The sequence below is a fragment of the Mauremys mutica genome, unplaced genomic scaffold (assembly GCF_020497125.1).
Source record: "Mauremys mutica isolate MM-2020 ecotype Southern unplaced genomic scaffold, ASM2049712v1 Super-Scaffold_100183, whole genome shotgun sequence".
NCBI classification, from domain to species: Eukaryota; Metazoa; Chordata; order Testudines; family Geoemydidae; genus Mauremys; species Mauremys mutica.
Window position 1 is genome coordinate 74052 of NW_025423281.1, and position 12494 is coordinate 86545.

Genomic DNA, 12494 nt, shown 5'->3' on the forward strand with positions numbered 1-12494 from the left:
TGTACATGACGTTGGCTGCTCAAGTTAGTGATCTTGGTGTAACAAGACAATTATAGTTGTAGAGCAGATGCAGCCCGGATGCAGGGGTTGCCATTAGCTTCCCCTTTGACCTGACCTAAATTCCATCACTTTCCCTAGTCTAAACAAACCCTGAGCATCACGGTTATACTGTTCCCCCATTTCACAGCAATTGTTAGTCATCGAGTTCCCCCTTTGGGAAGAAGTTGTTTCACTCCCAGTTGCTCTGATGTTGGTTCAGGTTATGCTGCAGAGCAGATATTTTTACTACCATTTTTCTCACTTAAAATATATTGAACTATAACAAAGATCAGGAACAGGGCAGGAATAGGGGAAAATGTCATTTCACCCTCTGTAACAACAGAAGAAGATGGGGTAAATCACAGGGATTCCCTTATTCCCCATCACCATCCCAATCCCCCTTTTGTGCAATTGGTTAGGTCAGTATTTTTGCTAAAGGGCTGGGAAGAGGATTCCCTTGTAAATAACTTATAACTAAACAAAGTGCCCAGGCATTGGGCTCCCAAAGCCATTGTGGCCCAGGCCCTGCAGGAAGTGGCTCCTGAAGAGATCTCCTTCCTCATTAGCTGCATGTTGCCTATTATTTGGGAAATACAATCCCTATCTAGGTAGAGATGGGAAACATGGAAGTGACTTTTCTCTTCAGCTCATCCCTGGGAGATGCTGCAAATGTGTAGAAAATGAAATCCGTGTTGAATGTGATATATCTGCAGAAAGATACCTATTTTTAATAGAGACCTGACATTTGTTGTCTTACAGGGATTCTAAGTCACACCTGAATTTAGTCCCTAATTTAAATCTGTGCCACCAGATTAAAGAAATAAAAGGGTTTATTTGGGGGAGTTGTACCTCACTGTCGCTACTGATCTGTTGTGCGGTTGGTGAAGAATTCTACACCAGAGAAGTGTCAAATTATTCCAAGTAAGATCAAAGATTTGACAAGAACTCAGGTAGAAATTGCAGGTACTAGTGGTTGATTTTCACCCCAGATATGGAAGCTATGATGGTTTTAGAATCCTGCTCCCTAGTTAAGTGGCATTGATCACATTCCTAAAGGACGCCATGATTAAATTGGGCACAACTGTCTTTTACCATTTGGATCCAAAGTTTAATGAAGCGCAGAGAGAAACAGCTGATTCCTTCAGAGCCATTCCATGCCTACGGGTCCCAATCTGGCTGCCTTGTTGACAAGAAGCACTTCCTTGCTAGCCAAAAAATGGTAGCCAATGAGGGAATGTATCAGATGTGAAGTTCAGACTGCAGGATACTTGAATGCTGAGTCCAGAGTCTGTGAAAATAGAGCACAGGTGGTTGTAATTCCTCAGCATCTTCCTGCTGGGGTTTCCCCTCCTCATTCTCACTCATGGTCCCATCACCCGATGGGAGACAGAGAGAATGAGACATAGGTCACGCCCTGCACCTGAGATAAAGGAAATCTATGCCAGTACCTGGTTCCTAAACTGCAGCTACAGTTCCTACTCCGGGCGAATCCAAAGCCCGAGAGGTGCAGAGATCCAACCCCTTATTATCTTAGAAACGGTTTGTTCCCTTTTCTATTTTTTGTCTTTCTTTTTATGAAGTTGGAGAACTCCCAGTCTTTCTATTTCATTGGGGTGTAACAGTGCGGCTCGGTGAGGGTGTGAACACCTCTGAAATCTACAATGGGAAGATGCTAGGAACCCAAATCTTGATAGCCTTAAAACCCTGCCCTATGAAATGACAGAATTCATGCTCCTCACCTGTGCAAGCATTGCAAGGAATTGAGCGGTCAGATACGTATTGTTCAGCGAGAGCTGTCTGAACTTCTTTTACTAATGTGTCTCTTAAGGTCTGTATGTATTTTGGGGCGAGAGGGTGAAGAGAAGTATTAGCTACATAATAGTGAAATCTAAGGAGAAAACTAATTAGCGTTGAGGTTGTGGGTTAAATGTCAGCAATGATTTGGTTTTGGTATTGAAATATTCAGCTGGGTAAATCTGGGTTGCAAGGCCTGGGTCAAAATCTCTGATTGGGGTTTCGGCATCACTAAATGTGCACCTGCCTTCTTGGGTTGCTCTTTCAGGATTTATAGGGGTTGGTTTTTCTGCTGTACTAATCTGATGGTTGGACTAAATTGACGACTTGATTCCAGCGCAATATCCTTGTTAACTCATTGATTTCCTCATTTGACCTGAACTTTATCACTGTGTTGTTTAACCCTTAGCTGAGTGGTGTCTATAGTCATTTAGCCTTAGTGACGTGCGCTCTTGGATTTATTTGTTCATGTTAATAAAACCTGTAACTGGGAAATTGAGTCATTTCTTTCAATAAGCAACCGGGGCTGGAACTTTTTTCTTTGTATATTTCCCTTTAATTCACTCTCCATTTTCTTCATTTCACACTGTTCTAAGTTAAGGAACGTGGAGCAACAAAAACTGACACAAACCTGTTGCTGCCCCATTCTGTGCCCATCCAGCAGGAGCAGAGAACAAACCCCTCCTGGAGCGTCACACTGGACTGGAAATACAGACGTGTGTTCCTAAGCTTTGCTGTCTTTCTCCAATTCTGGCATAAGGGTGACACCTACACCTACTTGTAATCACGCCTGGCAGGAAGGAGATCCCTATGTGCATTGCCTTGGGAGCAGGGGGGATCTGGGAGACCCTGGACACTGGGGGATATTTACCCAGAGCTCAGGAGCAATCTACTCAGGGGTGATGCAGTAGAAAAGAGCTGGGTGCTGCTTTTCCCACTTATTTCTCCTTATCCCCTTTCAGTCTCTCCTCTTTCCCTTTCTTCCTCCTCCCCCACCCTCTGGCAGGGAGACTTGGTCACTTTCCTGCTCCCAGGGGCGCTCACTCTCCCGTAGCTGGATTGGCCCCTGTGAGCGCTAATAGGAGCGAGAGCCTGGGTGCGGGTCAGTCCCTGCAGCGGCTCTGGGACACACAGGGGCAGGAGGAGGAGCAGAGATGGGGCTAGTTCCCACCTCAGAAAGTCCCTGGCCCGGTGAGTGCGGCAGCTGCAGCCTGGGTTGGGCTTGAAGGTGCCAGGAAGGGGCTGGAGCAGTGGTGGGCTGGTAGGAAGGAAGCAGAAAAAACAAGGAAAAGAGCCGTGGGGCAGCTCCAGGTGGCCGGGCTTTGTAAGGTACCAGACACTGCTGGTGCTGCTGCCTCCAGTGTGCGCTGGGAGCCGGGGCTGAGCTCCGGGCTGCTGCTGCGGCGCCAGAGGGGCTGCTCCAGGGACAGACTTTCACTGAAGCACTTTCTGTGCTCAGCCGAGGTGGAGACTTTCTCCAGCTGGACCCAGTCCCAGGCTCTGCTGCCCCTGGCCAGGGGCCGCAGGCGCCAGGGGCCAGAGGGACCCCAGGGGCAGCCCTGGGTGGGCAGAAGAGAGACTCCACACACAGGTCCCAGAAGCTGAGGGTCTCGCAGCCCCTGGGGATCTGCCCTTGGGTGGTGTCTGGACAGCGATGGAGCCCCTGCCTCATGCTGCCTCAGGTGTAGTGTGAGAAACTGCTGTGTGTAGGAATTTGCTACTTATGGTTCACTGAGCATGCTCACATGAACTGAGTATGCCCAGTAAATCTATTGAAGCCACTTCCCTTCACCCTGCCCTTACTCAGGATCAGATTCTGCAGATTGCTATTTACAGGGTGTCATAAACGAATAGCTACAGGTAGCATAAAATACCCAGTAAAGGGTTAAAAAGCTCAGATAACCTGGTTGGCACATGGCCAAAAGGACCAATTATGGAAGAAAATGTGGGGGAAGGTTTTTGTTTTCGTGTTCCTTTGTTCTCTCTGGGTCAGTGAGGAACCAGGGCATGGAAAATACATCTCCCTAAGCACATGGCATAGAAAAACCTTAGAGTTCTGTCCATAGGCAGGTCCTTGCATAGCTTGCTGAGTCACAAGGTGTATCTGCCTTTTCTCAGTGGGTCGATTGTGTAGCTGATGGTCCGTAATGGGCCATCAAGCAGGCTAGGCAGAACTGACACCAACTTGTCTGGCTGGGGTGTTCCCTGGAAGCAGAGCACAAGTTTGAAATACGGGCAGCATAGAGCCAATATTCATAACATCAACTACAAAAATGATACACAGTTAGAGATAGCATAATTATAATCAGTCAGTCAGAACCGCTCCATAGACCCCTTACACAACAGCCTTTCTAAAATATTGGCTGTGAATATAGAACAGTGGTCGCAACGGTGATCTATACAGTTACAGATTATGTCAATAATGTCACAGGAGGTGATATGGCATCAACTAAATTGGAGCTGGGGCAGCAAAGAGCCACCAGATGTTCTGAGGGCTGGAGAAAAATGCCTTCTAGTGAGCTATTGAAAGAGCTCAACCTGTTTAGCTTATCAAAAGAAGATTGAAAGGTGACTTCATTGAAGTGCTGAAGTGCCTTAATGGAGAGAAAGGATTGGGTATTAAAGGGCTCTTGAATCGAGCAGAGAAAGGCATAACAAGACCCAATGGCTGGAAGGTGAAAAGAGACAAATTCATATTACAACTAAGGCACAAATATTCAACAGCGAGGATAATTCACCACAGGAACAAGTTACCAAGGAAAGTGATGGATTCTCCACCTCTTGATGTCATTTCATGAAGACTAGATGCATTTCTGGAATGTGTTTGCCCCAAAAGTAGCTATGGTATCCTACAGGAGGCCTGTGATATGCAGGGGGTCAGATTAGATGCTCTAATGGTCTCTTCTGGCCCTAAAGTCGAATCATTGCTGAAAAACTGAGTGTAGCATTGGGAGCAGCATCTGATGTTTCCCTGTCTAGCCGGCTTGCTGCCTAGAACGAACGCTCCTGGAGTGGGGTGATCCACAGGGAGTAGCTCAAACCTCCAAAGTGCCTGGCCAGGGGCAGGACATTGGCACAGCAAGGGAGGGGTGTGGCAGTGACATCACAAAGGCCTTTGGCAGGACCTCAGACTATTGGTCCAAGGTGGTGGGGAGGTGGTGACCTCACAGAGAGATGCTGACATCAGCCCGGCAGGACATGGGCGAGGGGCCAGGGAAACCTCAGAGACCCCTGTGGCTTTGCTTCAGCAAGTCTCCTTCTCCAGGTCTCTCTCTGAGCACTGAGGGAGTATTCGGGTTCACGGACGTGAGCGCCAGGAGGAACCTCTTTCGAGTTTTCTCCTTCCCTTCTAGTGATTTTACTAGAAAACAGCCGTCCCTGTTTAGAAGGTAAGAGCCTCCTGGAGGTTTGAAACCTGTTCAGTCTGATCCATCTGGTGACAGTTGAATTCTAGGCATGGAAAACACGAGCTTGAGGAGGCAGAATTTTATTGCTCACCTGGGATTTTGTCCCTTAGAATCACCGGGGATATTAGGGTTTGTCCTTTTTGTTTCACCTTTTCCTCCATCCCTCCCTTCCTCCTTTCTCTTCTTCTCTTGCTTATTTTGTTCTTTCTCCTGTTCCCCTCCCAACACCAGGAGAGGTGTGTGTGTGTGTCATGGAGGAGGGCTCTGCAGCTCCCACTGTGGGAGGTCCATCCAAAAATGTGGGGCTGAAATAGTGCTCAGGCAGTCAGGGCCAGATTAACCTTTTGTGGGTCCTGGCACCAAACATATTTGTGGGCCCCTATATAGTCACTGTGGGCTCTGAGTGTGGGCCTGGTGGGGCAGTGCCATTGGTGCCATAGCATACCCGGTACTGAACCTCAGAGACATTTTTCATTTTGATCACACACCCCTACATGACTGTACGCATTGCCATACACGGCTCCCTCAGCCCCCGGGTTTTCTCATTGAGCTGTACAGCCATGTGGGTTTACCAGTGTCCACAGTGAGCAGAACTTTCATAGTGATCAAGGAAACTCCCCACAGATTTATCTCCTTCCTCATTCAGACCTTCTCTAGCCATGTCTCCAGTACCCCCCATGTCACCAGTCACGGCATGTGGTCCTAGTCTCAGCTCAGAGTTCTAAAGCCAGCAGACACCTGATCAGTTCTGACAGATCCCTCCCTCAGCCCCCGTCCTGCCATGTGAGCCAGCCAGCTGCAAACACCATCTCCCCAAAGTCAGGACTGAGCCCTTGGGAATTCGAAGCCACCAGCCTCTCTCCCTCTGCTCCCATCTACATGCTAGTCTGCTACCTGGTCACCACCACCTCTCCCCATGCTTGTTTCCTTTCCACTTTGGACATGCTCCCACCCAGCTGGAAGCTGCCTCTGCCAGCCTGACCTGCTCCCTCCTTCCCTGCTCCCCTTGACATCCCTGTCCTACTGGTGACCTCTGTTCCTTGAGCTGAACTCCAGTGTCTTTAGCTGCTCTAGCTTAATGGCCCCAGTAGTCACAGAGCCACCTGCAGCTTCTCTGGCTACAGCCATGGGGCCAGTTCCCAGAGGCCAGCCTTAGCCAGCTGCAGCTACTAGCCGCAGGAGGGGTGGCAATGCCAGGGCTGAGCCTGCTTGAACCTTGCAACGGCTGCACTAGGGACTCTAAATCCTCAACCCTGGCCCTAGGCAGCTGCAGACTCTGGAGTTAGGCACTTCCCTCCTCTAGGCCATGGCTTTAAACACCTGCGATTCCCATCACCTGCAGCAGAGGCCACCAATTCCCACACCCCCCTCAGCCAGCACCTCGTCGTGCAGAAAGTGCAGCCTGAGTGATTTTGGAGGCTGGGTGCCAGGAGGTTCCCATCCCTGAGCAGCAGCTCTGCAACAAGCTCACGTGCTTCCCAGTTGGGACATTAGCCGTTACTGACAAGGCTTGTGCGTGTGCTTTTTTTTATCTCATTGTTAGGTGTGAGAAGTATGAACTGTTCAATATGTTCAATTAGTTGGTTAATAAGATGTTTATGAAGTAAATCACTGGCTTTAAAATAAGATCCAATCTGGAGCATATGAACTATTGACCCCTGGACTCCATCTCTGAGAGGGGACTTGTTTACCATCAGGGGACAGGCTCAAACCAGCCCAAACCGGTTTTTCCCGCCAAAACCAGCCCTCAGCGTTCCATCTCCTCAGCACTTTTCCCGCCACAGAAGTGATATAAGGACGTGCTCAGCGCCTGCGCGGGGCCGTCCCCCCCCCAGCGACGGCCCGTCCACGGTCGGGTCTTCCCAGCGCTCCCGAGCCGGAGAGTGACGAGCCCCCTCGGTCCCGCCGTGAGACTGAGGAAGAGGAGGCCTGTCACCCCCATTCCTGCCGTCCTGCATCTCTGGTGTCCAGCCTCCCACGGAGCCCCCCGGGGAATGAGAGACCCCGGGGGGGGGCACTGGGGCTGGGCAGGAAAGTGACTCTGCCCCGGGGAACATGGGAGAAGCCTCAGAGCTGCCTCAGCCCCAGTGGGATTTGGGGGGCAGAGACTGGGGCCTGGCGGGGGGGATCCCCTGTGGTGTGGGGGGAGATGGGGGGTGTCAGGCAGGGAGGGGAGAAGCTGGGGTTGTAGGAGGGGGAAGGTCAGTGGGACGCAGGGGGGGGTTGAACTGTCTCTGTGCAGCCAGGAAATTCCCGGGGGGGGGAAGTGTTGGGCGGGCGAAGGGGGGAGGGGGGTTAATTGGATCCTGTCCCTGTTTGTGCCACTTGCCTCTCGCCCACGATACAAATTCTCTCTAGTTCTGCCCCTTTTCTCTCTTAGTGTCTCACACGGGCTGTAAAATCTGGGGCGATTTCCCCCCATCCCCTCCAATGATCAGCTCTCCCGTCTCCCCCGATTTCCCCCGTTCTCCCCATGAGTCTCAAACGTCAGTTTAAAATCTTCTCTAGTGAGGGGCATTTTCCCACCCATTTTATCTGCAGCGATTTGTCCTTGTTTAGGTGGGAAATTGTCGCCCTGAGTCATTCCCCAGCACATGGCTGCCCCTGGAGTGGGGGTGGGATGGCTCAGTGGTTGGAGCACTGGCCTGCTAAACCCAGGGCTGGGAGCTGACTCCTTGCGGGGGCCATTTGGGGATTTAGTTGGGGATTGGCCCTGCTTTGAGCAGGGGGTTGGACTAGACACCTCCTGAGGTCCCTTCCAACCATGATATTCTATGAGATGCCGGGTCTCTGCCAGGGCAGGGAAGGGCGGCGCACGTGTCCCCCATGGGGACTGCCCAGACCCCCGTTTCCCAATCCCAGTTGCTGCCCCCTAACTACCAACACAGTTACCCCCAACCATCAGTTGCCAGTCACCTGCCCATCCCCCACTGCTGCCCCCTTCCCTCATCCAGGGACCTTTCAGCTCCCCCTCCCTTGCCCTTTTAATCAGCTCCTCAAAGGGCTCCCTGCTGCCCATGGGAATGGTGGGGGTGGGGGAACCATTACTTTGTGTTTATGTATTGGACAGTCGTATAAAATCCAGTCCAACAGTCCCCCTTTTCCAATAGTTCATTAACAACAATATAAAATCCCCTCAGATCTTGGTGTTTTTCTCTCATGTTATCAAATACGCAGTTTGTGACACATTTTCTTTGCAAATCTCAAAGATTCATATAAAATACCCTAAATGTTTGCCCCACTGCTCTCTAGTTGTCTATTTCTAATTGAATATGCCCTGAGATTTCCCCCCGTCTCTCTAATTATAAAATACCAAGAAAATCTCAGATTTACACTTTTTCTCAGATTCTTGAACCTGGATATAAAATGTTTGCAAATGTTGCCCATTTTCTCTTTATTCATTTATCAAATATTGATGTGAAACACTCAGATTTTGCCTCCTATCGACAACTGATATAAAATCCCTCTGATTTTCCACTTTCCTCTCTATAATTTGCAAAATGGATCCAAAATCTCTCAGATTGGGAACTCTTTCATTTCTGAACGTTGCTCTCAAAGCTCAGGTTTTGCCTCTTTCTATCTCATTATCAAATGTCAGTTAAAAATCCTCTCAGGTTTGCGGCTGTTCCCCGTGTTTCTAAATCCCAGCAACTTCTTCCTTCAAGGGAACCTGTTGCCCTGAGTTCTTCTCCATCCTGGAGGTCGCAGGGGGTTCAATTGCCCAGAGATCATCTTTCCCGACTCCTTTGCGAATCTTTTGTTCCCTTCTTTACCTCTGTTAAAATGTTTGCCGAAGAAAGAGACCAGCCAGATATTTAATACCCATCAAAGCCAGAGGCCTCCCCCTGTTTGGGGGCTCAGTGGTTCCCAGCTATTAATGGGAGAGTTGGCTGGACCCTTTTCTCCAGCTGGCACGGGATGAGGAGGTCACTCTGAGTGCAGTGTGAGTTGAGAAGTATCCCAAACCCCATGGCAAATGGCCTCGGTGAGGGGTTGCTTCCCTCAGTGCTAAGATGCAGCCACCTCTGGGGTGGATCCAGAGTGGCCATTATTTGCTAGTGACAGGCCATGGAAATTTCTTACCTATTTTGTCCCTCCAGGCCTTCCATACTCCAGTTCCAGCGACATCCCCCAGGGCTCCCTCTGCCTGTGTGACTGGCCAGCAGGGGGCGGTGGTCACTTTCTATCCACTTCTCAGGCACTGTGAGGTAACAGTGTTGCTGGGTGGGGGTGGGGCTGTGGGGAGATAGCAGCTGAAGGGGGATTGTGGTGGGGGAGGCCTCTGGGTGGCTGGGCAGGGGGTACCCTAGTGAGGTTGGTGGGTTCTGGAGATTTGAGGTTTCAGGGGGTGGGTGTGATGTGCCCAGCCCTGAGGCTGTGGGTCCTGGAGGTGGGTATCGCTGGGGGCCTGTTGGCTGCAGAACAGCCGGGGTGGGCGTCTCTTGGGGAGGCGGGACAGGGGGTTAGAGGGAGCCTGGTGCTGTGCCAGGGGCTCTGTCTGGGCTTCCCCCGCAGACTCCTGGGGTCGCTGCCCTGCCCAGTGCACAGAGTGTGTGTGGGAGAATCCCCGGTGCTAGGCCAGGGGGTGCCCCTGTAAAGCACCAGGGGATCCCGCAGGGGGGAGGAAGGGGTGCCAGGCAAAGGGCAGGGCAGATCCTGCTGGAGGGCGGGGGGGGGGGATCCTAGGCAGGCAGTGAGGGACTGAGTTCCCAGTGGGGGTCCCTTTGGGGGGGTCTCTGGCTGTTGGGGTCTCTTGGTGGGGGGAACCCTTTGGGATTCCCAACCTGGCAATGAAGATCTGGTGGGGTTCTCTGGCCGGTGGGGCTCTGAGGGGTATCTGAGGTCCCTGGCCAGGGACTCTGGGGGCTGGGTCCCAGGGAATATCTGGGTGGGGGCTGGCTGGGGTTCTGGGGTCTGCGCCTCGCTTCTTCTCCCTGATTAGCTTATGCCATAATCCTGGCTCCAAGCACTGCCCGACATTCCCCGGCCAGGCCCAGTCACTGTGATAACTTTCTAGCCACTTATCAAACACTGTGAGGTGAAATCACAGATTTTTGCTCTTCTCCCTTCTTGAAAACTGCAGGAACTTCCAGTTCCATTGTCCTAGATTGTCCAGTCCATTGTCCTGGATCTGGGGGGTGAGGGAGGTGGGAGGGGGGTCAGCACTGCCGCACAATGGTCTCTTCCCCAGCATTCTGGACTCATTCTTTCTGAACTCTGGTTTCATTGAGACCATTGTTAATCCAGAGTCACTGTATGGAAAGACAAGGAGTGACTCCGGATGGACAGTGGGGCAAATGAGATCAGCAATTCTCCCTATGAGGAGGGGCTCTCATTAGCTGCTCTCCCCAGAGAGCTAAAGGAGGGAAGCTGCTCAAACGCTCTGTCCCTCTCTGCTCAGGATACTGGGGTTCAGCTTCCTGGGTCAGAGGTGTTAGCCAAAAGGGCTCGTTTCCCCCTGGAGCTTACCTAATTACACCAAGGAGGCACGGAGACAGGAAGACAAGTACCACACCCTTTATTGATCGGTCAGCTGAGCGGGTGTTCCTCTCGGCTAGTGCCAGAGAAAGAGACACACCTTACATGGCCAGATGGGCCTACCTTTATACCCCGAAACAAACAACTTAGCCTACGTTTGTCTACGTCATTTGGTTGACCTGTAGAACCTGTACATGCATCTATTAGGGGATAATTGGATACGCAGGATACATATATCATTTTGTGGGGGTTACAAGAGACATACAGCTGTTGAGGATACATTTGTCATTCTGAAGGGGACACAAGATACATCCGTTGACCCTTTGTACTAGATACTTTGGATGCATACATGTGAACGCAGCTGCATACACTTGGGGAGCCAACATATACTTGGGGAGCCAAACAAAACTGATAAGCGAAATAGCTGACTTAGGTAGATACACGGCTTTCAGTCTAATAAGTTCTGTAAGCTTTCCAACACGGTTTGGACAAGCATAACATAACTTTGATTTACTCAGGCCTAATACGGAAAGGCTTCATTAGCACTATGATTTTCCAACAACTCCCCCCTTTGAGAATACTCACCAAACCTTTTGGCTGAGTTTTCCCACACTTTGAGGCCAAAAAGCAATGAAGCTCTGCAGAAATATTTACAACTGCTCTTTTAAGCTTAGTCACCCCCAACCCAGGAATGAATGCATGGACAAAAGAGTGGAACCTTGTTCATTTAACAACGAAGGGATCGGGGCACTGACTATAACTCAGGTAGGCATACTCAATGGTTTAATTTCCCAGATGCCTCGGTGAATAATTTAGTCCCATATGCATCCTCCCCATGGACCCGGCAGGATTCGGTATGTGGGAGCCCACATCCACCCTAACCGGTCCATATGCTTGGAAGGAGCACTGTTAATGTACACACTTTCATCCAGAAAGTGTCCAAATATGTTTCCATGACCACAGATCAGATGGTACTTCAGATGTGTCTGTAAGGGCAGTGGGCCAAGTCTGGTACTCAAGATTACTCCAAATGGCCATCAGCTGGTCATTCAGGAAATCCTGGATTTCTAAACATACTAGATCCCACTGCAATGCCTTCCCAGTCTTAGTGATATTTAACACCATTTCTGTCAGTAACTTCTGGGTCATAGAACTAAGGGTGGAAATGACATGTAACTCACCAGCTCCAGCCTGTACTTAAGATAGCTGAGCTTAAAAAAATAAGGCTAGTGGCCCTTTCTAGTCGGCCCAATTTCTTATTATGTTCTTGGCCTTTAAGAATATTCCAAATGGCTGTTACAGTGTTAGCCCCAGCCCACAGGGATCTGCCCAATTTCTTCTTTTTCCAGAGGAAATAACCCAGGCTCTTTGTTGTGCTAATCTAATGGCAGCCCCTTGTGAGCAATCTGGGTATGTAAAAGTGATCTGAAAACTGGATAAAGGCAATGTCATTTAAAATTCAATTAGGGAGGGCAATACATACTAAAGGATTTATCCAAAACACAGGGCGCAGCCTGTAGAATAAACCCCAAAATTCAATTAATACCACATTTCCAAACAGGATCCCACAAGTTTCTTCCTGCCAGTGTAGAATTTTTGTTTCTTTACCAGGGTCAGTTCTCAATGTCCTTTTTAGTCAGGAATTCCTGGACTTTGGCAATGTCAGTGGAGTGAGCGTTCCTTCTCCTTTCCCAAAACAATTGTAGTTTAGCATTCTACAGGGGAGAGATTATCAGCACATCACCCTGTAATGGTTTTTGATTCTTCTAGAAAAGT